This window comes from Aedes aegypti, chromosome 1, assembly GCF_002204515.2.
Source record: "Aedes aegypti strain LVP_AGWG chromosome 1, AaegL5.0 Primary Assembly, whole genome shotgun sequence".
Taxonomy (NCBI): domain Eukaryota; kingdom Metazoa; phylum Arthropoda; class Insecta; order Diptera; family Culicidae; genus Aedes; species Aedes aegypti.
In genome coordinates this window covers 250046400-250073437 of record NC_035107.1, presented here as the reverse complement: position 1 = coordinate 250073437, position 27038 = coordinate 250046400, and the positions used below count along the sequence as shown (strand labels likewise).

The following is a 27038-nucleotide window of genomic DNA, read 5'->3' as shown; positions in this document are numbered from 1 at the left end:
AGTCATGTTGACTAGAAACCCGTAGTGATTGAACCCTTGAAAAAGGTCCCAAACGGACCGAAACGTCGTTCCCTGAAGACTGTTCAGCCTACATTGGTTCGATAGCATCGGATCATTTGTGCAATGTATGGAGGGAAAGCTATATTTTTAAATTTTCCAATAAAGCCTTCATGCCAAACACAGCCAAATGCTTTTTCTATGTCTAGAAAAGCAAAATCAGAAGAATAGCCTTCAAGTTTATTGGAATGTCCATGTCGGATTTCGAACTGTTCATTGGCAAAAAAAAATTTTCGTTGATGCGGACTATCATTCTGTTCAAAATAACCTTTCCAAAAAGTTTACCGATAGAGGAAAGCAAGCTGATTAGACGATAGCTGGAAATAGCAGCAGGATTTTTGTTCGGTTTTAAAATTGGTACAACCTTGGCATTTAGGGGCCCAGATAGCCGTAGCGGTAAACGCGCAGCTATTCAGCAAGACCAAGCTGAGGGTCGTGGGTTCGATTCCCACCGGTCGAGGATCTTTTCGGGTTGGAAATTTTCTCGACTTCCCAGGGCATAGAGTATCTTCGTACCTGCCACACGAAATACGCATGCAAAAATGGTCATTGGCATAGTAAGCTCTCAGTTAATAACTGTGGAAGTGCTCATAAGAACACTAAGCTGAGAAGCAGGCTCTGTCCCAGTGGGACGTAATGCCAGAAAAGAAGAAGAAGAAGAACCTTGGCATTTTTCCATTCGCCAGAATTTTATAAGTTTAGGTTCAAATTTAAGAAAACACGGCTTTATACCGTTTTGTCTCAAATTCCGAACAGACTCATATTCCGAACACTCGGTTTTTGTATGGCGACTAGGTTGAAATGTTTCGCTGAAATATGTCATCAAATTACCAGGGAATGGCAGTCAATTGCAATTCTTTTTTAAAGTCTTCCAATTAATTTATACCTCGGAAGTAGTGATGATTCTCTAGCTCAAGACCACATAAACTAGCTCAGATAAATTTATTTGCGGAATTATTCATTCGAATACGATTTATTTGTGCTGTTCGGAATTTTAATCAAGGTGTTCGGAATATGAGACAGAATGAACGCAGTGTTCGGCATTTGAGTCAAAATGTTGTTCCAAACTTTTACGTAGAAACAATACTAAACAAGTTTAAATAAACATATTTATCAGTACACCCAACAGCTAACGGTTAGACTTTGCGAAGTAATAACAATTTTCACAAATATCAGCTAATTTATGCCTATCAGATGCTTTTGAAGTCGCTGTTGGCCTTAAGTGTTCGGAATATGAGTCAAAACGGTACTTCGAGGTTTGAGTTTGGAATGACAAAATAAAATTACGCCATACCAATGCAGCCCCGGTCATCTTTCTGAATGACAACGGGTTTCACGATGATGTTCAAATCTTCTAGGATCTCCGTCAACCAGATGGCACTCAGAGCGAAGTACTCTGCTTCGCTTAAAGGTTTCGCTACTGTCGTTTGCTTTTTGCAAGACCATGATACGGTAGCATTGAAGGCCACTCACTGGCTTTCGGTCCGCCCAGTCTGCATCTGCAAATCCAACCAGTGGTGCAGCATTTTCGTCACGCTTGAATTCCAGACAAATGATTGCTATTGTTGATCAGTTGGATTCTGCTGGAACCGTCCCATGTAGCTCACGAGATAGCAGATGTCCACAGACGAACACATAGCATGGTGTACATTCTCCTACCCAACAGCTCTCTATATGACTCGTTCGTCACGCTTCAATTGGAGCCTTTTTTCCATCGGATACGAATTGCAGTTCACCATCCCGAATCGTTCGAGAATTTTTACTATTTGAGCTTCTTGTGATAGATGAAGTCTTCCTTCATCGCGATTGTTTTAGACCTTCATTCCTAAGAAGTGATGAACCTGGCCACAGTCGGTGATTTTGAATACGGCGGATAGTTCCTTCTTCCTTCAGCTTCCTTCTGGCGATTAGTAGATCGTCTACTTAAACGATGACGTATAGTTCGTCCCCTCCCGTGCATCTCGTTTAAAGGCAGTAATCGTGGCATGACCTGGTGAATCGAATTCTCAGCAATTGACCATTCAGTCTTTTGTTCCAGCAGCGGGAGACTGCTTCAACCCGTACAAAGACTTCTCTTGCTTGCATACACTATTTCGGTCAGCTTCTATGCCATCCGGTACAACCATGTAAATGTTCTTCTTCAGGTCACCATGAAGTAACGCGGTGTTGACGTTCATCTGGTGAAACAGGAATTAATGATGCACTCGAACGGCCAGAATTGTTCGGATTGTGTTAAGTTTCGCTACGGGAGCGTAGGACTCTTCATAATCGATGCCCGCGCGCTGTTGGTACTCTTTCACCACCAGCCGTGCCATGTATCGTACCTTCTCGCCATTTTCGTTCTCCTTCACACGAAACACCCATTTTAACTGGAGCGGTTTGACCCCCTGAGGACAGCTTTGTAGTTTCCAAACGCGATTGGCCTTCGAGGATTCCAATAATAACGAAGGTGATCGTGGCCTTTGATTTTGTTAAAGCAGTCTGGGACATCTGTAATGCACGAACCGGCAGAAGTAGCTCTATACAGTCAGGTCTCCTATAAGACGCTGCCACCCACTTTCCTCCCACGGAAATTTCTCAGCAGATTTGAATAGGATGATGCTGATTTTTTGTTTGTGGCTAGCACATACTATGAGCTTTATACCTGCAAAATTTCACCTGAATCGATTGGAAGACAGCTGAAGAATTGCGATGGGCGTAAAGTGGGTGGTAGTGTCTAATAGGAGACCTGACTGTAAATAGTAAAGAAATTTAGGAACTTACCGGGGAGCTTGCGCTCCCGTTCGCTGTGCCTTAGCAACGCCTCATCGTCGGAGTCGTGCTGTTCTGGTTGCGAAGGGAGCGCCCCAGTATCTGCGGTATCTACAAATTCATCGTCGGTATTTTAATCTTGATTTGCCATAAGCTTCAACATCCGCAAGATGGTTGGGTTTGTCATCCTCGATGCCATGGGCTTCTTCCCCCTCTTGCTCGGGAGGAAAATACACCACCAATGGAGGATCCTTCTTGTCATCAGGGCACTTCTTATACGGAAAACAGGCTTTCTTCACATTTTACGTCTCGAGCAATGACTATCTTCCTAGCCTTACGGTCCCACAACCGGAAACCAATTGGAGCATAGCCAACCATTATGGTTTCCCGGCTCATCGCATCTAGCTTCATACGCTGCTGACTACGAACCCAAATAGTCAAATCCAATTGCCTGCGTAGTAGTGCTATGTTGACAACATTTTCTGTTTGCTGTGAGAACTGTCTCAACATTGCGTTTGTTTGCTGTGAGAATGAAAATATAAACAGAATTGCTTCCTACCATTCACTTCCTTGTTGGGCTGCCGTTGACCGAAAGCTCGAATGACATCAAACAAACATCGACACGTTTTCATTCTGAGGAAATCGACTTATGTAGGATGGATTGTGCGTTGGTATTCGTGGCAGTTTGCCTTCATACCTCTATGTTTTGCATCCAAACACACCCACTTTCGCCAAGCACGGTTTGCTCCATACCACAACTCAGCAGGAGTAACCGTCTTGGAGAGGGCTGTCGTCGGACTTCTGTTGATGAGATAGACGGCGGTTAGGACAGCATCGGGCCACATTTCCTTGGGAACGCTTGCATCGATCAACATGGTACGGACCTTTTCGAGCACAGTTCGGTTGAACTGATCCGAATCGCCATTTTGTTGTGGCGTATAAGCCACCGTTGGTTCAATTTGAAAGCCCTTCCTGTAATAGAAATCTTTTTGCGTGTTGGAACCATACTCACGTCCTTGGTCCACTGTTGATCTTCTAATTTTTAAGCCAAACTTGGCCGTTGACATGGCCTCGTAATCTTGAAATTTGTTGAAGACTCAGACTTCCTCCGCATCAAATACAGTACCGCAAAATGGGTATGGTCATCAATGAAGCTCACGAAAGATTTTGATCCATCCCATACTGGAGGATCGATGAGACTGCACACGTCCGAGTGAATCCTTTCCAATCGCCTGGTTGTCCAATCACGAGTATCGTTGAAATGGTCGCGACATTGTTTCCCTTGAACGCAGGCAGCGTAGCTTAGCTTAGCTTAGACTGACTACACATATCAATGGTTGCTATTCCGTGATTGACCGAAGTCAGTGAAAATGCACAAGGAATCAACTAGAAGTTCGGCTGGGATTGGTCATAATCTTCTTCAGTGTGCATAATTCAGTGCCTCTATTTATACAGGGTCAATAACGGCGCCGGCCACGTCCTTGCAGTCAGGTGGGATTGGGGGAAGGAATATTAGTGTGTAACCTTTGCTATTGGAGACCGTGTTTGCCTCTGCATCTCCACAAAGGTTACTGGGAAGGATGTTTGTTAATGGGGAGGATAGTTGGGTCAAGGGATTTACTTTGATAAGTGATTAGACCATGATAAATAGTTTTTTGTCAAATATAAATATGCTCTTATGAAAATATATTATTTTCATTTGATATGAACAATTTCTATGTAAAGGAAAATTATGCCGACACTTGAGGTGACGAACCATTCAAAGTTTGTTGAACAAATATCTAAATGTAACATTCCTACAGCTGTCAGGACGAAAGCATGTGTTATTATATTTTACTTATTTGAAAAGAAACAAAAACTCGATTGGCTGGAACATCATAGAACACTCTTATTCTTATGCCGACACTTACAGTGGCGAACCATCCAAAGTTTGTTGAATAAAGTGAACCTTTCGCAAGTCTACACTTGTAGTGTCGAATCATTCAAATTTTTTTTTTAAAATGTCAAACATAAAGATAAAAAGAAAGGGGTGTTTTGAAAACAAAAAAATGTTGAACATAAATAATTCATGAATTAGAGTTCATGTCGACACTCACAGTGACGAACCATTCATAGTTTGTTGAAAAATCATATTTACGTTCTACCGTTGTATCGATTAAATATGCAGTCATACATATTTTATAGATTAGAAATAGTAGCATGAAACGAGCTCACCAATTGATCCATCATCCTTGACTGAGCAGCAACAATCCACCTTCAGCTTAACTCGTTTGCTCGGCTATATAAAAGCACTCAGAGAAAATAGGCGCACGACCCGAGAGGGGAAACAACTGACGACTGCTCGGGCTTTCTTGACGCACTGCCAAGGAGCAATCTTCAAGGTCGAAGATCAAACAGAACTAACCGATCGCGGAACTTTTTCACTTCACTCGACCGACGCGCGACATGTTTGATCCTGCCCTCGTCACCCGCTCCCGCAGGAGCAAGCGTCAAGGTCGGAAGACCAAACAGAACTCAATAGGATAGGATTCGTTTTGGTAAACGATAAAGATGTAATTTGATGTGGATACGTAAGCACGGCTGACTGATACCGATAGTGTGACTACTATGCGAACCGGACACAATCCTGATTTCATTGCACGCTTCCACGCAACGAGAACCGAACACAATTGATCCGGATTCCGTCGCTCGCCCACAGAGGAGCAAGCAATAGATTCAACAGATCTGACACTACTGACGCGTTTTGTTTTTTCTCCCGAACACTTTGTTTTTTTTCCACGCAACGAGAACCGGACACAATTGATCCGAACTCCGTCGCTCGCCCACGGAGGAGCAAGCAACAGATTCAACAGATCTGGCACTACTCCATTGTTTCCCTTGCCTGCGTTCATCACAGAAATTCAGCTTTTCTCCTCGAAAGTCAGCACCACTCACCATGTTGTTGGTTACCATCACCTTCAATCTATGCTTGCTTAAATGTCCAAGCCATCGATGCCATAATTCGTCCGTCTTAGATTTACCCAAGTTTGCGGTTGGTCCTTCCAGGTCGATCTCCTGTTCATATAGCCCGTCATTTAGGTGGGCGGTTGCTATGGTTTCTCCATATTTCTTCAATAATTTCTTCACCACCTTGGTCATTCTTGACGCTTCATGTCTTCGGTCAGCAAACGTTGCTTCACGACTACGATCTTCAGGTCCTTTTTCGGAACGTTTTCCAGAGTGGTTACCAGTGGGTCGTAGAAATCGGGCAACGTTTGAAACAGCAGCAGCACCAGATCAGCTTCGTCCACTTTCGCACCAGCCGTCTTCTTCTGCCGGATCAATATGAATATCGTTATGATATGATGTCCAATCTGATACCTTTAGAATTCTTTTTCAATGGGTTTCAATCATTAATGGATGTATTTTCGGTGGGGCAATGATAAAATATTTGTTTTGCCCACGTTTTTTAACCACTGTTCATTTTACCCACATAGTGCAGGTAAAATGGACATTTGCATCGCTTTTTGATAGCGATGAAAATATGTGAAAATTTAGCTATTTTAGTCTGAATCCATGTCGCTGCTATAGAATACTACCCTATTTTTGATGTTGTGCGATATAACTATACAAATTCCTCGTTTTTTTTATCAGAAACAAGATGATTTCCTTAAGGTGTTCATTTTACCACTACTACTAATCTCCGTCAGGTTATTCAAAACGCCATCCGAATCCAAATGTATCTTCACTTTGAAGCTACAATGTTGGAAATCCGGTCCGCCGTTAAACCGCGGAACTCCGCTTGCAGTATTCATCATTGAGCCTTTTATAAGTTCAAGAAAACACGTCTTTATTCTTTGAAGTTTGAGTTTGGAATGACACAATAAAATTATAATTAAAAAGTATAGGCTACTGCGACTTGAATGACGGTTGCATCGGGTTGCTTCGGAAAATATGCCAACTGAAAACATTTATTAAATATATTCACCAAAAACGATAAACTCTCTGAAAGCAACTTAATGAGGGGCTTAAGACGCGAACGACTTAACCAGTTAAAGCGTCTCAAATAAAGACAACTAACTAACATAATGAGGGTGAAAATTATTTCATAATCGCCAGATGCTTTTATATTTTTGATTTTTTCAACCACTTCCAAATCGGTCCCCTAGAAATTTTCGACAACATTTTTTTTTATTGAGAATGCTTTTGAAATCCTGAGTAAATTGATTTTCAATAGGACTAGTGAGTCCTAAATAAAAACTGTGTGTGCTTTTTTTAACTCCATAGTATGGTTATTAGCTTTTCTTTTTCAATGTCGGAATCGGATTAAAAAGTTCTTTTTACAAAATTTCAGATAATTTTCAAAGAATATTTGAGTCAGAGGGCAATTCAACAATTTTTTTTCCAAAACTTTTGTTTCTCGATTGATAAAAACGTTTTTAATTTATTTTTGCAGATCTTGCCATATAATTTTCCTGGCAGGATCGCGAGTGTGTTGAAATTTCCTTCTCCGCACCTTTTTAAACTGAATCAAAAGTTTATGTTCATCACGGATTAGAATATCAAGGGGTTTTGCATCAACAATGGAATTTGTTCAAGTTTCGAGAGCATTGTCAATATCAAATTTGGATAAGAAAGATATATTAACATCAACAATACTATCAATGTATGTTATATGTGTCTTCCAACTGGCTCGAAATAATTGAAAATGGAGCTGATAGAATTGGATCAATTGTTCAGTTAAAAATTCAAAATCAGTGGGAGACATTGTACTAGAAGTAGGTTCATTTTCTGATGATTATTTGTTGGGATCACTCGATAATAAAGAGACTGGATAGGAGTTGCCTGCGGTGGCAGGGGTTTTCCATATGAATTGAAACAATTAGAACGGTTATCAGTAGGAAGATAATTTGAAGGGGAAGGACTGAAACTGCCTGCTACAATATTGGCATATGAGTTTCCTTGGGTAAATCTATTCGAAATTTAAAGATTCAAACGGCTACCCGAGGGAAGAAAATTGGCTTGTGAATGAGCATGATTATAATTTACCTGATTGGTTTTATTCTTAAGTAAGCCATCATTAACTGAAAAATGAGCATTGTTGGAGGTTCTGCCTGGGGAATTCCGGGAACGAAAAACGTTGCTGTTCATCTGCCTGGTACGAGCCACTTATGGTTGCCTCCGCAATTTACGCATACACACTTTTTGGTATCATCCCTCAAAGGACAGACGTACTTAGCGTGAGAAGATCCTCCGCAAATCATGCATTCAGCATCCATACGGCAATGTTTTGTACCGTGACCCCTTTTTGGCACCGATGGCGCTGAGTGGGGGTCTGGAAATTTTCTCCAGGGTTCTGGAAATGTTCCCATGTCACACAGACATCGAACACAAGTCTTGCTTTTTGTAAAGCTTTAATATTATTTAGAACACTTTTGTTAAATTGAACTAAATAATATTCTTGAGAAAGCCTTTGACGAAGAATGCCAGATTGGATTTTCTTGTTATAATTATTTGGACCGGAGAAAATCCAAGTAAAGTAAGTCCATTTGAGAGACCTTTCAAGACGACTTTGGACAAACGTTCATTTTTGACGTCATAAGTAAAACAAATGTGCTTCTTCTCTTCAAGATTTATGAGAGGAAGTTCGCGATCTTTGAGAGTTTCCTGCAAAACAAGACAGTCCCATTTCTTTGCGATTTGGAAGGAAACCTTGTTTCCCCTAATGAAGTTCAAGGTCTCCTGCCTGAATCCTTCAAATTCGGAACAACTGACCACGAAAGGCGGCACTCTTTGGTTCCTTGCTTAAATTAAATAACCTGGGCTAGAGGCTGCATTGATTTGGCTTTTGGAAAATTTGTCTGAATCATCGAACTGATTGCTCATTTCGATGCAATTCTGAACATTATCTATTTCACCCTTGGAAGAAAGCGCACATTCTAGAGAAACGTCCTTTCTTTCGTTCTTGCCACGTTTAATGACAGTTTAAATCCCACTTTTTCTGGAAGGAGATTGTGAATTCAGAGATTCACCCTTCCTTTTGTTTGTGGTTGCAACGATGTTTGTTGAATCAACAAGAAGAGACGTTGTCGTTCCAAGACGTTGTCGAAGAAGGAATACAACCGCTAGCTTCACTCACGAGTCCAACGAAAAATCGAAGGAACGGGTCCATGAACGGGGAATGAGCATGATTGACCACCCGCAGTTGCTACTCCGTTATTGCAAGAACATCTGTACTTACACAGGGAACCAACAGATGCTATTCAGGATCAGTAGCATCTTCAATGTGTAAGTACTGGTGCTCTCATTATTATAACAAACAATACCGGCGCCGGCTGCGTCCGAATGCAGGTCAATTTGGGACTGGGAGGGAAATGTTGACGTGCTACTTGCTTTATGGAAGCCGAGGAGTCCTCTGCACTTCCACAAGAAAACACTGGGAGTTTGGATATGGGAAAGGATTCGTTTTGGTAATCGATAAAGATATATTTTTAAATGAATACGTGAACATATACACGAATGATCGATACCGATAGTGCGGTTACTATGCGAACCGGACACGATCCGGATTCCGTCGCTCACCCACAAAGGAGCATGCAACAGATTCATCGGATCAAACACTACTGACGCGTAGATTTTTTTTTCACCCGCACACTTTGTTTTCGTTTTTTTCTTTCGAAAAACGCGAATTGGACACAATTGATCCGGATTCTCCGCCCGCCCTCAAAGGAGCATGCAACAGATTCAACGAAACAAACACCACTGACGCGCCGATTTTTTTTTCACCCGCACACTTTGTTTTCGTTTTTTCCTCCGAAAAACGCGAATTGAACACAACTCTCGCATACTCTGAGTTAACGCCCTAAAAGCCATTGGTAACCACGTGTGTAGCTCGTTGTTTCTGAGCAAATGAAAGAGTAAGCATCCAAACCACCATCACGGGCAGGTAGATAATGACCCTTTCTTCCCCATAGCGTTGTTAAATAACATGAAAATCCATTCATATGCTCAGAAACAACGAGCTACACACATGGTTACCAATGGCTTTTAGGGCGAGATCAGAAGTTATGCGAGAACTGATCCGGATTCCGCCGCTCGCCCTCAAAGGAGCATGCAACAGATTCAACGGAACAAACACTACTCCAAGAATCGTAAAGGCATCAATAGTAAAAAAAATAGTACGGAAAAGCACTCATTTTAGCACTGAAATGTACTGTTTTTGTATTTTTGCATTGAGAAGTACTGTTTTATTGTATTAGATGGTTTTAAAAACTTCCTAGAGCAGAGAGAATTTATGAACGTTTTTTTTATATCGTTGAGTGTAGTTCTTTCGGTTTTGTGACATGGCATTTATGAGATGCCGAAAAGAAACAACTTTTTTTGTAAAATACCCTTTCTACGTCCTGTTTCGTTAGGCACAAAAGACGATATGCGACAAATTTTCCGATGACGACTGTTCCGGAAAGGTAATCGAACAGTCCTCGCTCACACACATATGTGGATTCTTCAACAACGCCGATGACGGCTTCTCCGTGACAGGAATTGTGAATACGGGATTTATGAGACGCGCCAGGAATTCGAACTCATTTCAGCATTCCTTGTTCACGTGTGGAGAAAGCTACTCGGTCTACGTCGTCTAGGACCTTTACATTGAATGGATACCTGCCAGAACACATTCATACAAATGATGCCGGCGAAGAATGCTTGATATTGTTTTTCTTGTCGTTTTTTGGTGTGTTTTTGCCTGCCTGCCACAGCCAATACAGTTCTCATAAGGGAAATGATAGGACGGGTGACAGTCAGATTCAATTTCCGGGAAAATTCAATTTACTTTTGATTTGTTGTAATATTAATACAAATTAGACAAGCGAAACGTGCGTTGAGTTGTGAATTTGACAAACGGTTTTCAGTCGAGCGGCACGATTGGTTCGATGATTATTTTGGAATTGGAATTAGCATTCCAAAAGCGGCCCAAGAGGGCATTGCGTAATTAATCAAACTATCAGATGGCATTAACAGAGCTATTACCAAATATCCACGATGCCATTGCCGCCTAATCACAGCAAATGCATACTAAAAAAATGCACAAAATATCGTATGCATCCTATATCTTACAAATGATGAACTAAATATGTATCTACATCCAACCAGTGGTAGCATGATTATAGTACCATTCTGCATGCAAATCTTACAAATATAGAATTTATAGAATATATTTATAGAATTATATAAATAGTAAAGTTCACTTAGAAAACCTTCCATTTTCTGCATTTGCAATGATATAATACAATTTTTGTCAAAAGTCTTGTTTTGAGTGTATATGTTTCAAACATTAAAATTAGGAAATAACACTGTAATATCGTGAGTATTTATTAGGGTTGTGCTACTTGTCTCCGAGTGTCGGTTCCTCATATTTTGTTTTCCCGAACGCCAGTTCCACGAATGCCAGTTCTCCGAATATGTATCCCGTTTTCTCGAAAAACCCAATTCCCCGAAAAGTTTTGGTGCTCATGCTTTTTGTTGTTTTTTTTTTGTTTTTTACAAGGGAGAGAGAGTGCGCTGCTGTCAACTCTACTTCCTCCATCGATTCACCATAGACCACTAGGGTGATATCGTCTGCGCAGCCTTGTTGCTCACAAATTGCTCATGCTTGTTGCTCACAAATTGTATAGGAGCCAAAAAACAAATCAATCTCCTACCGTTTGGAAGCTTGTAATCGCCCCAACTGGACAATACGCCCACTTCATTTTCAAGGGATTGAGGCTTCTTTAACACGTAAATACGATTACATATCTTAAATATCCGCGAAAAAAAGAAAGATAAGATCTTTGGGAAGTATGAACAACCAATACAAATAGCAAAAATATCGAAAATCAGCTTTTTGGCGTAAAATTTTGGGTCCGATAAGTAAGCTTCGTTGTAAATGAAGCCCATTTTTTAATATTGTACTTATTACAAAAACTTTTACCGGAAGACGACTACTAATGGACCCTTTTAAGCTTAGCAAGTGTTGGAATTTTGCTTGGAAACATTTCTACAACGCTGCGGAACGTTTTCTACGGGAGAGGCATTTGGCCGGTTTGTTTTGAAACGTCTAGATTTGGACCACGAAACGGATTTGGAAACGTCTTGTACTCTTTCTAGAAGCTATTTGGCAAGAGAAAGTTGCGTACAGAGCCAACTAAGTAAATTACACTTTGACACAAAAAACTATAGAATTAATGCTTTTGCCACTGCGATAGAGCAGTTTTTCCGTAGGGGGGGGGGCGTATTATACCTGTTTACCCAACTTAACTCAAAACCGGCAAAAAAGCCACTTACACCTCACTTACACACCAGGGGCGTTGGGTCCGCTCATATAAACTGTGTAGTTGATTTATCCTAACTTTTCTTAAACTCATCGTTCCCCGCAATCAGTAGGTAGTATCAGTAGAAGCATTAACCTAAGAATGCTAATGTCGCTACTGTTCGTGTTACCAACATCTAGTTTGCCACGCGCTGACAGCTTGAGTACCGGTCCTCAAAGTGTCAAATAAATTTTAAAATCATCCACAACAACATGGCATCGGACAAACAATGAAAAGATACAGTTGAACGGATAATAAACTAATTCAGTTTTGTAAGAACAGCGCCATTAGCGTTCTACTACTAATATTTCTATTGTAGTATCGTAATCCTCTTGTGCGAACCTAAACCACTTCTTTTTATTCTCTAATTTTCGCGGCGGTAAATGTGAAACCATCCTACTTAGCTGGAAATAAAATAAAACCGTTATCCTGCAAAGCAAAGAGGTTGCTCCTTTTTAGCATTTTTAATTGAAATCGCTTTTCCGCTATCGGGGTTCGCTAGTAGAAGCATTAGCCGTAGAAGGCCAATGTCGCGACTGTTCGTGTGACCAACATCTAGTTTGTCACGCTCTGACAGTCTGAGTACCGGGTCTATAAGTGTCAAATTAATTTTTTCAACCATAATAAAACATTCTCTACAACATGGCACTAAACAAGCAATCAGTAAGTATTAATAAAATAATTCTATTTTGTGATAACAGCGCCGCTAGCGTTCTACTTCTTATATTTCTATTGGTTCGCTCGACGGTGGGGGCATTTTCCGTCTGCGCTAGCGGAAGTCCGGAAGGAAGCGGTTGAAAATGGTTAGTAATCTGTTTTCCACGTAGGTACTGCTGGAATAGAAACATCAAGCAGGTTGTTTAGGAGGGTGCCGACAAATGAACATCCCATAGTCTAGATCCTGTTTGGTACACGTTCAAATTGAATTTTACACCTCATCAGAAAATTTACTTTGGGTAATTGTTTTGTCTAGCATTTTTTTTTTAATAAAGAGAACTGCATATATCCAATGTGGGTAGTTTGTCCCAATGAACCAAATTTGGGTGAAGGTTTTTTTTACGTGTTTGAGTTGAAAGAACTCAATTTTATGTGAAATGAACTCAAATTTAAGTAATATTTTTAATGGAATCGAAGGAAAACTACTAAATGTGAGCAACTCAGGTTTGAGTAGATCCACGTTTCCGTGTAGCATTCAGAGTAAATATTTCATGAAATACCTCACCCATATGTAATTTCATTTTCAGGCGTAGGTGAGCGGCACACCTATTGCTACGGAGGTGTGATAACACTAAGCTTCCTTCCCGGCTGAGCTTATGCGAGTTGGATTTTCACACTTTGTGGCTATGAATAGGTAAACGAACACGGACATACAAGCAGGTAGCAATCACATAAGTCTCCTTCCTTAGAAAAAGATATGTTTAAAATCGCATTTCATATTATGGTAATCGCATTTTGTATGACAAAGAACCGGTTTCCTCAAGAGATAGTAGAATAAGGGCCCTATTTTATAAGTCGAGTCGAGTAAAATGACTCGACTGGAGTCACTGTCGACCAAAAAACTGCGCTCGACAGGGCTCTGTCACTCGAGATATTCGACAGTTATCACTCTATGTGACTGGTTTACTATGGGAGTCGAAGGATGACATCTGAAATATTAGGGGTCTATTTTGTAAATCGAGCAGATTCATGTGACTCGTCTGAGCTCATTGTCGATCAAAGTAAGCATGCATATTTCAGATGTCACCCGTCGACTCCCATAGTAATCCAGTCACATAGAGTGACAACTGTCGATAAATTCGAGTGACAGAGCCAAGTCGAGTGAAATTTTTGGTCGACAGTGACTCCAGTCGAATTGTTTTTGATCGACTCGACTTATAAAATAGGGCCCTTAATACTTACTTTGATCGACAGTGATTATAGACGAGTCACATGAGCATTTTAAAATGTTTGGAGTCATCATGGTTTTCTTAATCCTTTACGTTAAAACAGATCAGAATCCAATTTAAATATTGTATCAAAATATATATAAAAAAACACTTATCTTGCGAGGGAAGCAACATACAAGAGTTCAAATCTCATGTCAGCTTTATGGTTTGGGAAAGCAAAAAAATCAAGTCGAAAACTAAGAAAGCCTTGGTGATTGAGAGAAGGGACACTATTCGCCATTGTAACGTCCATCTTTGGAACTTCAATAGATCTACTTTTCCTTTGAATTTGATTGATTGTGCTATTTTTCTCGAATGTCATAACTGTGAATGTTGGTACCCCGAATTCAATGCCAGTGTAATAATCAAGAAAGAACAATAAGCAATCAAAATAATAAGATATTTGGCCATTTTCGACTAAACACATTTTGCCAAAAATGCCGAGATCGGTGGAACTCGAAAGAACCGCCAATCAAATAAAGAAGGGTAAATATCAGATGATCCGAGATAGGTCATTCTAGAAAAAGGGGGATTTAAAATCGGTTGATTGACGTTTGTGGAAACGGGATTCGGCGAATTGACACTCGGCGAAAAGTATTAAAAATTCTAATTATTGCTTATTTATTAACATTTGGACGCTTGGAGAATCGACGGTCGAATATTAAACTAAAGTTATATAGTTGTAGCCAAATTAAGACAAGCTGAATAGATAAGTTGAAAGAACAGCTTATTTTTAGAAAAAGGGTGAATCATTTATGAAATGCAAATATATGAAGATGGTGCATATTGACATGATCAAGTATAAAGATATCTTAGACTCCTCTATGGTGCATATGTATTTTAAACTAAGGGCCTTATTTTATAAGTCGAGTCGATCAACATAACTCGACTGGAGTCACGGTCGACCAAAAAATTCGCTCGACACGACTCTGTCACTCGAGTTTTTCGACAGTTGCCACTCTATGTGACTAGATTACTTTGGCAGTCGACGGGTGACATCTGAAATATACTTGCTTACTTTGATCGACAACGACTATAGACGAGTCACATAAATCTGCTCGATTTACAAAATAGACCCCTAAGAACCTTATACTAAATACTAAATATTTTTAAGTCAACATACTGACACGAATGACCATAAAACGATTTAAAGGACGTTAATGAAAAAAGTTGAGAAATGGAGTTATAATTTTCCGGTGAATGGTCTTTCCGGGTAATGGTTTTCCGGTAAATGGTTCATTCCGGTAAATGGATTTCCGGGTAATGGTCTTCCGGTTAATTGCATTCCGGGTATTGGTTTTCCGGGTAATGTCGGAGAACTCGCTACCTAACTTTAACTTCATTTCACGGACACCTTGTTATGAATTCCGGACAGCTCACGAAAAGCAAAACTTAAATAGTTAAGGTGAAACATCTCCGAATCCAAAGATGGCCGGCACAATGGCCGACTTCTTCCCTTACTCACGTTTTCGAAGGCACAAAACTGGAGAAATAGTTGACAAACGTTCCTGATCTTCTTATTTTAAGCTTTTTGGTAGTGCACAAAGCCAAAATAAGAAGTGCACTGTTGTGGGTTGCTTTCTTCGCGAGATTTGTGCCTTTGAAGTTTTAGTGCAATCTTGGAAGTTGATTCCAAACTTTTTCACCTTAAATTATAAATTGAACTCTCGCATTCGTTAGATCAACGTCAAAACTAGTTGCACATTATAAATTTTCATGGATTGCTGTTTAAAATAATTATTAAAACGGGCCTGAAAGTTCGGAACTTTCGAACGGGAAATTTTGAAACATTTCAATTGAAACTTTTCCCATACAAAGTAGAGTGTCCGGAATTAGAAGCTGTCCGGAATTTGAATCAGAACGGTACAAAAGAAGTTGTTGTTTCGAGAAAACTCTTGTTCACGAACAAATCAATTAATCGGTGAACCTTGATTCAACATTCGATATACGTGATATCTAACCATCATTTCTGTGATGGAATCTCAACTTACAGTGGTTTGTGTTTGTGTATTTCAGAGTAACTAATTGGTTTATTTTGAGGCTCATACACTCCGACCTCTTTTTACGACCGTTATCGGTTTTTGAAAAATGCAACATCTAAATGTGGACATATTGATCCGAGATATTCGGAAATGTAAGAGCAGGCATTGCAGAACTTGCTTTCATTTGATTTTGAAGCACGACCAAAGCAAGCGAAAAAAATATCCCATCTGTTGTTTAATAGTAAAAGCGAACGAGAGCCCCAAAGAAAGAGCGATGATAATAGTAGTTTAAGGAACAAGTTGCAGAATGATGAGTCGTAAATTTATCGAGGCTTGCCGAGTAGGATAATTACGACGAGTGCTGTAAAAATCGAGTTCTGCAACCAGTTACGTACAACATTTTTTGCAATTTCGTAGAAGACCACTCGAGGGCATCAGAAATTATATCGGAATGCATTCACCATCATTTTACAATTTCTGAAAAATTGTTGTGTTATGATTCATTACGCAACTCATAACAGTTGCGTAATGAGAAAGCGTTGCGTAATGGATCATTACAGCACTAGTTTCAGTTGCATAATGACTTTTCCCGCACTACATACTTCAGTACAGGAAAGTAGGCCGTTTCATGACAGATTGGCGTGATGAAAAACAGCGTATTACGATGAGAAATTATAAAATAGTAGTTTACGGAAAAAGTTGCACAATGATGATTTTTACAGCACGAGTCGTAAATTTAGCCTACGAGACTTGCCGAGTTGGATTATCACTACGTACACCATTTTTTGCAATTTCGTAGAAGATCACTTGAGAGTATCAGAATTTATATCGGAATGTATTCACCATTGTTTTACAATTTCTGGAAAATTGTTGTGTTATGATTCATTACGCACCTCAAAATAGTGGCGCAATGAGAAAGCGTTGCGTAATGAATCATTACAGCACTGGTTTCAGTTGCGTAATGACTATTCCCGCACAACATACATCAGTGCAGGAAAGTAGGCCGTTTCATGATAGATTGGCGTGATGAAAAACAGCCTATTACGATGAGAAATTGCAAAAATACTTTTTTGCAATTTCTCATCGTAATAGGCTGTTTTTCATCACGCCAATCTATCATGCAGAGACCAACTTTCCTGCACTGAAGAATGCAGTGCGGAAATAGTCATTACGCAACTGAAACCAGTGCTTAAATTTACGACTCGTGCTGTAAAATCATCATTCTGCAACTTGTTACGTAAACTACTGTTTCAGTACTATTTGCTGCTATTGATCCCTTTACGATTCTTGTTTGGACCCGTTCCTACGATTTGTAGTTGGAACCTGGGAGGGAGAAACCAATACAAAATTTCTCTACGTCACAGTGAGCCGAGATTTTGCTGTCACGAACTGTCACTGTGAGCCCGGATCTTAAACAATGGACAAACATGATAAAAGCGCGTAATTTTTTTTTTTTTTTTTTTTTTGTTTAGAGAGACTTTACCCAGAAGGGGCATTCGTCTCTAAAAAGCGCGTAATTAGCCTCAGCATATTTTTGCATTCCATCAAAAGTAGCAAAAATCGAATTAGAATCAATTAATACACATTCAAAAGTAACGTCACGAGACCACCGTTTATTCTAATTTAATGTAACGTATTGGAATGAGGCTCTTTTCATTAAAACTGAAAATTAAACGCATTGAAAACTATGGCCCTTTTTCAATGTTTGTCCAGAAAGATCGAAGGCACACAACAAATGAAAACTAGCTATTTTCACTAAGCCTGCCTTGATTGTCGTTGGCAAACTGGAGTTATCTTGCAATTTGCAAAACAATTGTATCCAATTTCGTGAGTGCTATCGGTGCCTCCCTCCCAGGTTGGAACCATTAGTGAAAGCTGTAGTATCCGTATCCTAAAATACTCACTTTTGGCCGAATAAACATGAACTGGGTTTGAGCCAGCACAACCATCCGCGACAAAATCCTTCATTAAACTGACTTCTCGAGTTCTCGGCCACACGCTGAAGCTCAAATTGTTTTTCGCGCTCACTGTCTTTCGAACTTTCAATCAAAAGCACGCTCAAAAAACTAATGTCAAATATATTGTACACTGACAACAAATCGCACAAACTGAATTAAATACATGAAATAATATTTTTTCTTCACATGCATAAATTCTTAACATATCAACTTTAGCTACCACATGCGCCCTCTTGTCCAATATTGTAAATTTTGCCCCTTAGGGATAGTACACAAATTATGTCATGCTATATGGGGCGATATTCAAAACTGAAAAGGCAATAGATGGCTCTTTTTCAGTGGTAGTAAAAACGAAATCCTGAAGCAAAGAAAGCTCTAGAAAGATGACCTTAACACAAAAAGTTATGTATTCACTTTACACTTGATTTCTAATCACTACTTTTTTGATCCAGTTTCCAAATTGCAAATAATTTACGTTTTTCATTATTTTCCATACGTTTTGACAGTTCTCCGACTACCATTCTTCCATGCGCTTGTGTTGAAAGTTTGAGAAATTGGAGAATCCAGCGTAGCGTGATCAGTGGGAGGAATACAAACAACAGTGTCGTCGCTCAGCGGCCGGTGAAAGAAACTGAATGTTCGAAAGGTTGTTGCCTGCACTTTTTGCCGCTGGCGCCAACTGTTAGCGATTAAGGCCCAAGTCAGTGGAGGATTTGGAATCAACCGACAATTTGAAATTTATAGAATGAACATCTTTACCGAAATGAACTAATCACTAACACATGCACAAGAGAATATTTCTCTACCGGAAAAAGTATTGTTATCCCCCAAATGAGAAAATGCGATAATATTATGAATGTTTATCCACAATATTTAAAAATCTACCAGTACCACTAAGCTTTAAAAATAATAAACTTTTCGTTATTTATAATCCGTCTATATAGCAATCCAAATAACCATGCATGATATGGTTTATCATATAAAGAATGCACATATAGGATAGTGCCACTTCATAATTGCGTTACAAGGATTCAAATATCTTGTCAAAAATATTCAGTAAATAATTCTATTGCAAAATGCCAACGAATACAAAATTGATGCAAGACCACCACAGTTCAATACCAACTTCCAGAGACAGAGAGATCTCCGGGTATGAACTCCCACTATGAGCAATATTATCACAAGGGAAAAGATGTCAACAAAATATAAAAATATGTTTGCTAAAACCTGATAAGGAGGTGTTGTTATATTCCATGGTTATTTGAAAATGATGAGTAAACTACCTATCTAACTGAAGCTTTTCTGAAATAAATTTGACTGCTCCAATTGCAATATTGAAATGATATGAAAATTCGCATGCCCACCCTAGCCGTTGAAGAAATGAACCGTTACTCTTTGAACGTGGCAAAGGATGGTATTAGCATGGATGGTGGGTGCGCTCGTAAGACATGCAGTTGTTTGCCCCAAGATTATTTGGTTTTCTAATATGAAAGCATACATTTTTTTATATACCAATGAATTGCTGAGAAAATTTGCAATCTATTGGTGCTAATTATAAGGCTAAAAAAATAAAATTCATAGCATACTTTTTCAATTTCCATTTCATGCGCAAATGATTTCCGCTGCAACAGCAGCGGGCCGTGGGAAGTAGAAATGCGAAAAACCGACCAACAAGCGATGAATGAAATGTGTTCATCTAACTGTAAGTCATTTTGCTAATGATGTAGGATGGGTGATCTGCTGATATTGATATTGGTATCACGTGTTGATTACTTCGAGCTTCGGATTCTTGGATCAATTTTAATTTTATCTGCAAATTGTTCTGAGCAAATCTTCTTAATTTTGATGAATAAAATATATTGGGGGATTAGAGATTTCTAAATTAGTAAGTAATACGTCATAAGTCATTTTTAATTTCAGAGCGGTCGGTTCTCAGCTTGCTCCTGGCGATCAACATGCTCGTGCTGTATGTATCAAGTGAGCGTGCTTGTGCGGAATGTACTAAGTATACGATGCAATGATCTTGAATTAAATATTTCAAATTACAATTGGCATTGGAAATTGCAAGTAAATATTTGTATCTCAAGGCTTTCTAAGTGGGATACTGGAAATTCATTGAAAATATTCTAATTGTGTGTGGCTGAGAACTTTGAACAGACAATTTGAATGTGATTATTGGCTGCCATATGAAAAGATGATTGCTTAAAAAGTCTTTGATAAAGTGTACAATATTTTGAAATACATCGAGTTGAAAACAAACAAAGCTATGACAAGAACACTATTTGTATGACCTACATTCTTAAAATAAATCCTAATAATATTTGAGATTTTTATGGAACAATTTGAATATTTCCGAATACCTGATGACAAATGGGCATTCCAGACAAATATTTGAATGAGATGAGGAGCTTTACCAAAATTTTGAGTAATACATTACATTCGAATGAAATAAGAGTTTCTAAAAAAAAACAGTTCAATGTATAAACGAAATGAGTATTTTCTAATAAACTCTCGAATATTCGAATGCTCTCTTGAAACATTCGCATATTTTCGAATACCTGGGCATTTTAAAGATTCCGACACCTTTTTTTAATGAGATTAGCGTATATGATTTTTTTTTTATAATAGGAGTTGCTGAGTATTTTTTCAGCAACTTAGAAATACTTGTGATATGTGGAATTTTTTAAATTATTCTGAATATTTGATGGCGATTGAGAATTTCTGACTTATATTTGAATAAGATTAGAATATTAGAAAATTTCTGAAAAAATAGAGTATCTCGTCAGTGATATTTGCATAAAAGGAATGTTTCAAAAGAAATTCTGAAGAATGCATGAATGAGATAAGTATTTTATAATACAATTTTAAATAAGACGTCTCAATATTATATGAATAAAATTTAATAAATTATTTAAACAATATATGTTCTTTTTTTAAGAATTACCGCTGAATGTTTGACTGAGATGAGAATATTTTAAATGACTCTGGAGTAATTCAGTTATTTATGAAAATTTTAAATATTTCTGAATATTAGATGTTATTTGAGAACTTCTGGCAAATATTTTAATGAGGATTTTGAAAAATTTAAGAATAACAAAATATTTAAATGAGATGAGTTTCTCGTGAATAATATTCATATATGGTTTCTGAATGAAATGTTGATAAATGTATGAATAAGATGAGTATTTTTATTTCACTTCAATATATGAAATATTATGGAGTTCTTTGGAAAAAAATCCGAATTATCGATGGCAATATAAAATTTCTGACAAATATTTTAATGAGATGAGGATTTTCACAAAAATTTTGAGAAATATAAGAATGCGATAAGTATCTCGTAAACAACATTCGAATAAGACAGAATTTCTAAAATAAATACGGTATCATGCATGAATGATACGAGTGTTTTCTAAATAACTCTCGAATATTTGAATGCTCTCTGGAATCTTCCGCATATTTTTGAATACCTGGGAATTTCAAAGATTCTGACAACTTTTTCAAAAAGATAAGGATATAAGAAAATTTTTGAATAATAGAAGATAAACATCTCGAAAGTAATATTTGCATATAAAGAAGTGTTTCAAAAGAAATTCTGACGAGAATGGGATAGATATTTTCTTAATATATTTTCATGACAATTGAGTAATATGAATGCTTTTTACAGGAATTCCGCTAAATGTATGACTAAGATGAGCAATTTTTGAAATACTCCGGAATACTCGAATAATTTATGAAATACGTTGAACAGTCACGAATTATCGATGGCATGATTGCAATCGAGAATTTCTGACAAATAATTTAATGAGAAGAGGATTCCAAAATATTTCTGAAAAAATATAAATGTGATGAGAATCTGTAAATGATATTAAAATTATAGAAAGGTTTCTTGAAGAAATTCTGAGAAATGTGTGAATGCGCCGAGTATTTTTTTTTTCAGTAACTTCTAAATTCTTGAGTGTTTTAAATAATTCTGAATACTTGATGGTGATTGAGAATTTCTGGCATATATTTGAATAGAATATTAGAAAATTACTGAAAAAATTGGAGTATCTCGTCAGCGATGTTTGCACAAAAGGAGTGTTTTAAAAGACATTTTTGAAGAAAGCATGAATGAGATAAGTATTTTTATAAATCAATTCTAAATAAGACGAGGATACTAGAAAATATCCATAAAATATATGAATAAAACGAATATCTCGTGAATGATATTCAAACAATATAATTGTTAAATAACTTCCGCTGAATGTGTGACTGAAATGAGAATCTTTAAATTGACTCCGCAATATTTTAGTAATTAATGAAAACTTTGCATATTTCCGAATATTTCTTGCCTATTTAGTACTTCTGATAAATATTTTAATAAGATGAGGATTCCAGATAATTTCATAAAAAAATATATGAGTGAAATTTCTTGTGAATGTTATACATATACGATAAGGGTTTCTTGATGAAATTCTGATGAATGTATGAATAAGATGAGTATTTTTAATTGACTGTAATGCTTGAAATGTAATGGAATTTGTTGAAAAATCCAATCTTGATAGCAATTGAGAATTTCTAACAAGCATTTGAATAAGATGAGGATTCCAAAATATATCTGAATAACATATAAATGAAATGCGTGTCATGTTATTTGAATTACATAATGGTTTCCTAAAGAAATTCTGAAAAATACATGAATGAGATGAGAATTTTATCAATGACTCTGGAATACTTGAGTGTTTTATGAAATTCTTCCAAGTGTTCCGAATACTTGATGCCAATTGAGATATTCTGACATATGTTTGAATGATATTAGGATATTATAAAATTTCTATTTTATGCATAAAAAAAGGGTTTGGCAAGAAGTTTTGAAGAATGCATGCATGAGATAAGTATTTTTTGTTTCATTTAATTTTAAAAAAATTCTAGAAAATGTATTGATACTATATGAATAAAATTAATATCTCGTGAATGATATTCAAACAATATAAGTACTCTTTTTTAGAATTTCCGCTAAATATGACTGAGACGAGAATCTTTTAAATGACTCCGGAATATTTCGGTAATTTATGAAAACCTTGAATGTTTCTTAATTTTCGATGCCAATTGAGAATTTCTGGCAAATATTTTAATGAGATGAGGATTCTAGAAAATTTTAGAATACAAGATATATAAATGAGATGAGTTTCTCGTGAACGATACTTGCATACGATAAGGGTTTCTGAATGAAATTTTGAATTGACTTAAATATTAAAATGTTCTGGAATTCTTTAAAAAAAATTAGAATTCCAGATGACAATTGAAAATTTGTGACAAATATTTGATTGAGAAATGTAAGAACAAGATGAGTTTCTCGTAAATTGCATTCGAATAAGATAGAATTTCTGAATTAAATACGAAAGAAAATATTCTAAATAACTCTTGAATATTTCAATGCTCTCTGAAATCTTTCGCATATTTTTGAATACCTGGGCATTTCGGAGTTTTTGAAGATTTTCTGAATAAGACTAAGATATTAGATAATTTCTGAAAAATAGGAGATAAGCATTTCGTAAGTAATATTTGCACACAGGAAGTGTTTTAAAAGAAATTTTGAAGAATGTATGAATTAGACAAATATTTTTTTAGTTTAAATTAAATTGAACCAAGGATACCAGAAAGTTTCTTTTTAATATATGTATATGATAAAAATCTCGTAAATGACATTTGAACAATATAAGTGGTTATTCAAAGAATTTCCGCTTACATATATGACTGGGATGAGAATCTTGAAAATGACTCCGGAATATTTGAGTAATTTATTAAATGCTTTGAATATTTCCGAATACTCGATGCTAATTGAGTGCTTCTGACAAATATATAATAAGATGAGGATTCAAGAAAATTTTAGAAAAAAAAAAAATAAATAAGTGAGTTGAGTATCTCGTGAATGATATTCATACACGATAGGTGTATCTGGTTGATATACTAATAAATGTATGAATGATTTAAGTATTTTTAAATTACTTCAATATAAGAAACATTATGGAATTCTTTGAAAAATCCGAATTATCGTTAGCAATTGAAAATTTCTGACAACTATTTGAATTAGATAAGGATTTCAAAATATTTCTAATGTATAAAAAATGAGACAGAGACGACTACCTACCAACGACTGAAGGTCTCTTTAATAAAGATAGATAATGAAAGTAGAAATGAGGTTTCCACCTTATAAATTATATAATGATTTCTCATAGAAATTCTGAAAATTGTATGAATTATGAGTGTTTTTTCATTGACTTCGGGATACTTGAGTGTTTAGTGTAATTCATTGAATTATTCTAAATACTTGATGGCAATTGATAAATTCATATTTTGAAAAAGATTAGAATTTTAGAAAATGTCTGAAAAAATTGGAGATAAGTGTGAGTGATATTTGCATAAAATAAGTGTTTTAAAACAAACTCTGCAAAATGCATGAATAGGACAACTTTTATGTTAATTCAATTTCAAATAATATGGGGATACTACAAAACATTTTAATAATATATTAATAAGATGAGTGAATGACATTCAAATAACATAAATACTTTTTTTTAAAGTAATTTTGCTGAACGTATAACTGAGATTTGTAATGATTCCGCAATATTTTAGTAAATTATGGACTACTGTGAATATTTCCAAAAACGCCTGATGCCAATTGAGAACTTCTGAAATATATTTGAATTAGATGAAGATGAAAGAAAATTTTGGAAAATTATTATTGAGATAAGTATCTCGTGAATGTTATTTGAAGGGTTTCTGAAAGAGAATATGACAAATGTATGGGTGTGATTATTTTTTTAAGACTTTGTAATGCTTAAAATGTTATGGATCTTTTTGAAAAATCTAAATTCTCGATGGCAATTGCGAATTTATGACAAACTAGTGGTCCCGGCAAACTTCGTCTTGCCATCAAGTAGGCTGTTGAAAAACGCTATGAAACGTCCCATACAAAATGACAGTTCCTATCACTCTCGTTTTTCCTACATTCCCGATGAATATTCAGAGATTTTTAGATACACAAACACGTCGGAACACTTGATGAACGGAATGGAAAAATAATCATTCAAATCCGTTGACCCGTTCGGAAGCCATTTCGTGACATACAAACACCATTCCATTTTGATTTATATAGATATTTGAATGAGTTGAGGATTCCAAATAATATTTCAATGAAATGTGTATTTTGTAAATGACATTTGAGTGATAAAATTGTTTCTAAACGAAATTCTAAAGAATGTATGAATGAGATGCAATATGTTTCAACGACTCCGGAATACTTGAGTATTTCATGGATTTTTTTTTCAAATTTCGTACAATTTTTAGCAATTGAGACATTAGAACATATATTTGTATGAATAAGTATTGTCTTGATTCAATTTTATATAAGACGAGAAAGGATTTTTACGAAAATTCTGAGAAATATAAGAATGCGATAAGTATCTCGTAAGCAACATTTGAATAAGACAGAATTTCTAAAATAAATACGGTATCATGCATAAATGATACGAGTGTTTTCTAAATAACTCTCGAATATGTGAATGCTCTCTGGAATCTTCCGCATATTTTTGAATACCTGGGAATTTCAAAGATTCTGACAACTTTTACAAAAAGATAAGGATATAAGAAAATTTTTGAATAATAGAAGATAAACATCTCGAAAGTAATATTTGCATATAAAGAAGTGTTTCAAAAGAAATTCTGACGAGAATGGGATAGATATTTTCTTAATATAATTTCAAATGATATGAGTGTTAGAAAATTTCCTAATAATATATGAATAAGATGAGTATCTCATGAATGACAATCGAGAATATCTGAAAAATATTTTTAAGGAGATGAGGATTCCAAGATGTTTCTGAAAAATATTAAAATATGACGGGAAACTGTAAATTATATTAAAATTATATAAAGGTTTCTTGAAGAAATTCTGAGATTTATATATATATATATATATATATATATATATATATATATATATATATATATATATATATATATATATATATATATATATATATATATATATATATATATATATATATATATATATATATATATATATGTATATATATATATATTTGAATGAACTGGTTGCTTTTCCCATAGTAATTCCCATATAAACTTAAGAGGGCTTGTGCAGTCTCAGTTTTCATCCAAATGAGCTCAAATTTTGGGAGGACACTCAGAATTTGATCTAGAATCGAATTAGCGGTGTGGAGCAAAACCGATTTTTTGAATCACTCTAATATATATATATATATATATATATATATATATATACAGGGTGTTTGGTTCCATGTTTTTAATAATTGGAGGGTAGATAGGTCTCCATGAGATATGAAAAAGTGCCCATGGAACATAGGGTCGCAAATCACTGCTAAGTGAGTTATTCACGATTTTAAGATTTTCAACTTGTTCATCTTTGGAACCTCATATCTAATTAACTATGCGTCATACATTTAATCTCAGCGCATGAATCGAAAGCTTATGATCTAATCTATCTTAGTTTCTTGGACGTAATTTTTGTAGAAAATGATTCAAAGGCTCAAATTACGAAAAGTTTGCAAAAAGTGACGGAAAAATCAGCATTTTTCGACGTATTTTTATGAATTTTATTAAAATTATCGTAATTAATGTTAAAAAAATTCTTCTACAAAATATGCATTAACTTGTTAGCTACCAAAGTGTCTTTGAGAGCAAAAGTGTATCTCTTGTAGATTCGTCACAATATCATGTTGAAAGTTGTGCTTCAAAGAGCAAAAAAATCAAAATAAATATCGGCTGATAACTCTATTCGTTCGTCCGTTCGTGTGTTGATGCCTCCGCGTGTGGATGAAGTGCTCGGAAACGACAGATGTCGGTCGTGCCGAAGCGAAGGGGAAATGAAATCGCTTCGCAACATGCGCCATTTATTTTCTTCTCTTCGCGGCGTTTGGTTTGCAAACAGACGCATAAATAAGTTTAGTGCGGTCGCCGCACGACCACCGCAGTAGCGAAAGTGTGTTCATAAAGACTGATCCCTTTAAATTCCTC

General features: G+C 36.5%; 1 protein-coding gene across 2 annotated transcripts in view; it reads right to left on the bottom strand.

Moving 5' to 3' along the window:
• The window catches only part of LOC5563724 (dopamine receptor 1), a 373859-nt gene that overhangs the window by 30803 nt on the left and 316018 nt on the right, over positions 1–27038 (bottom strand). The window lies entirely within an intron of this gene.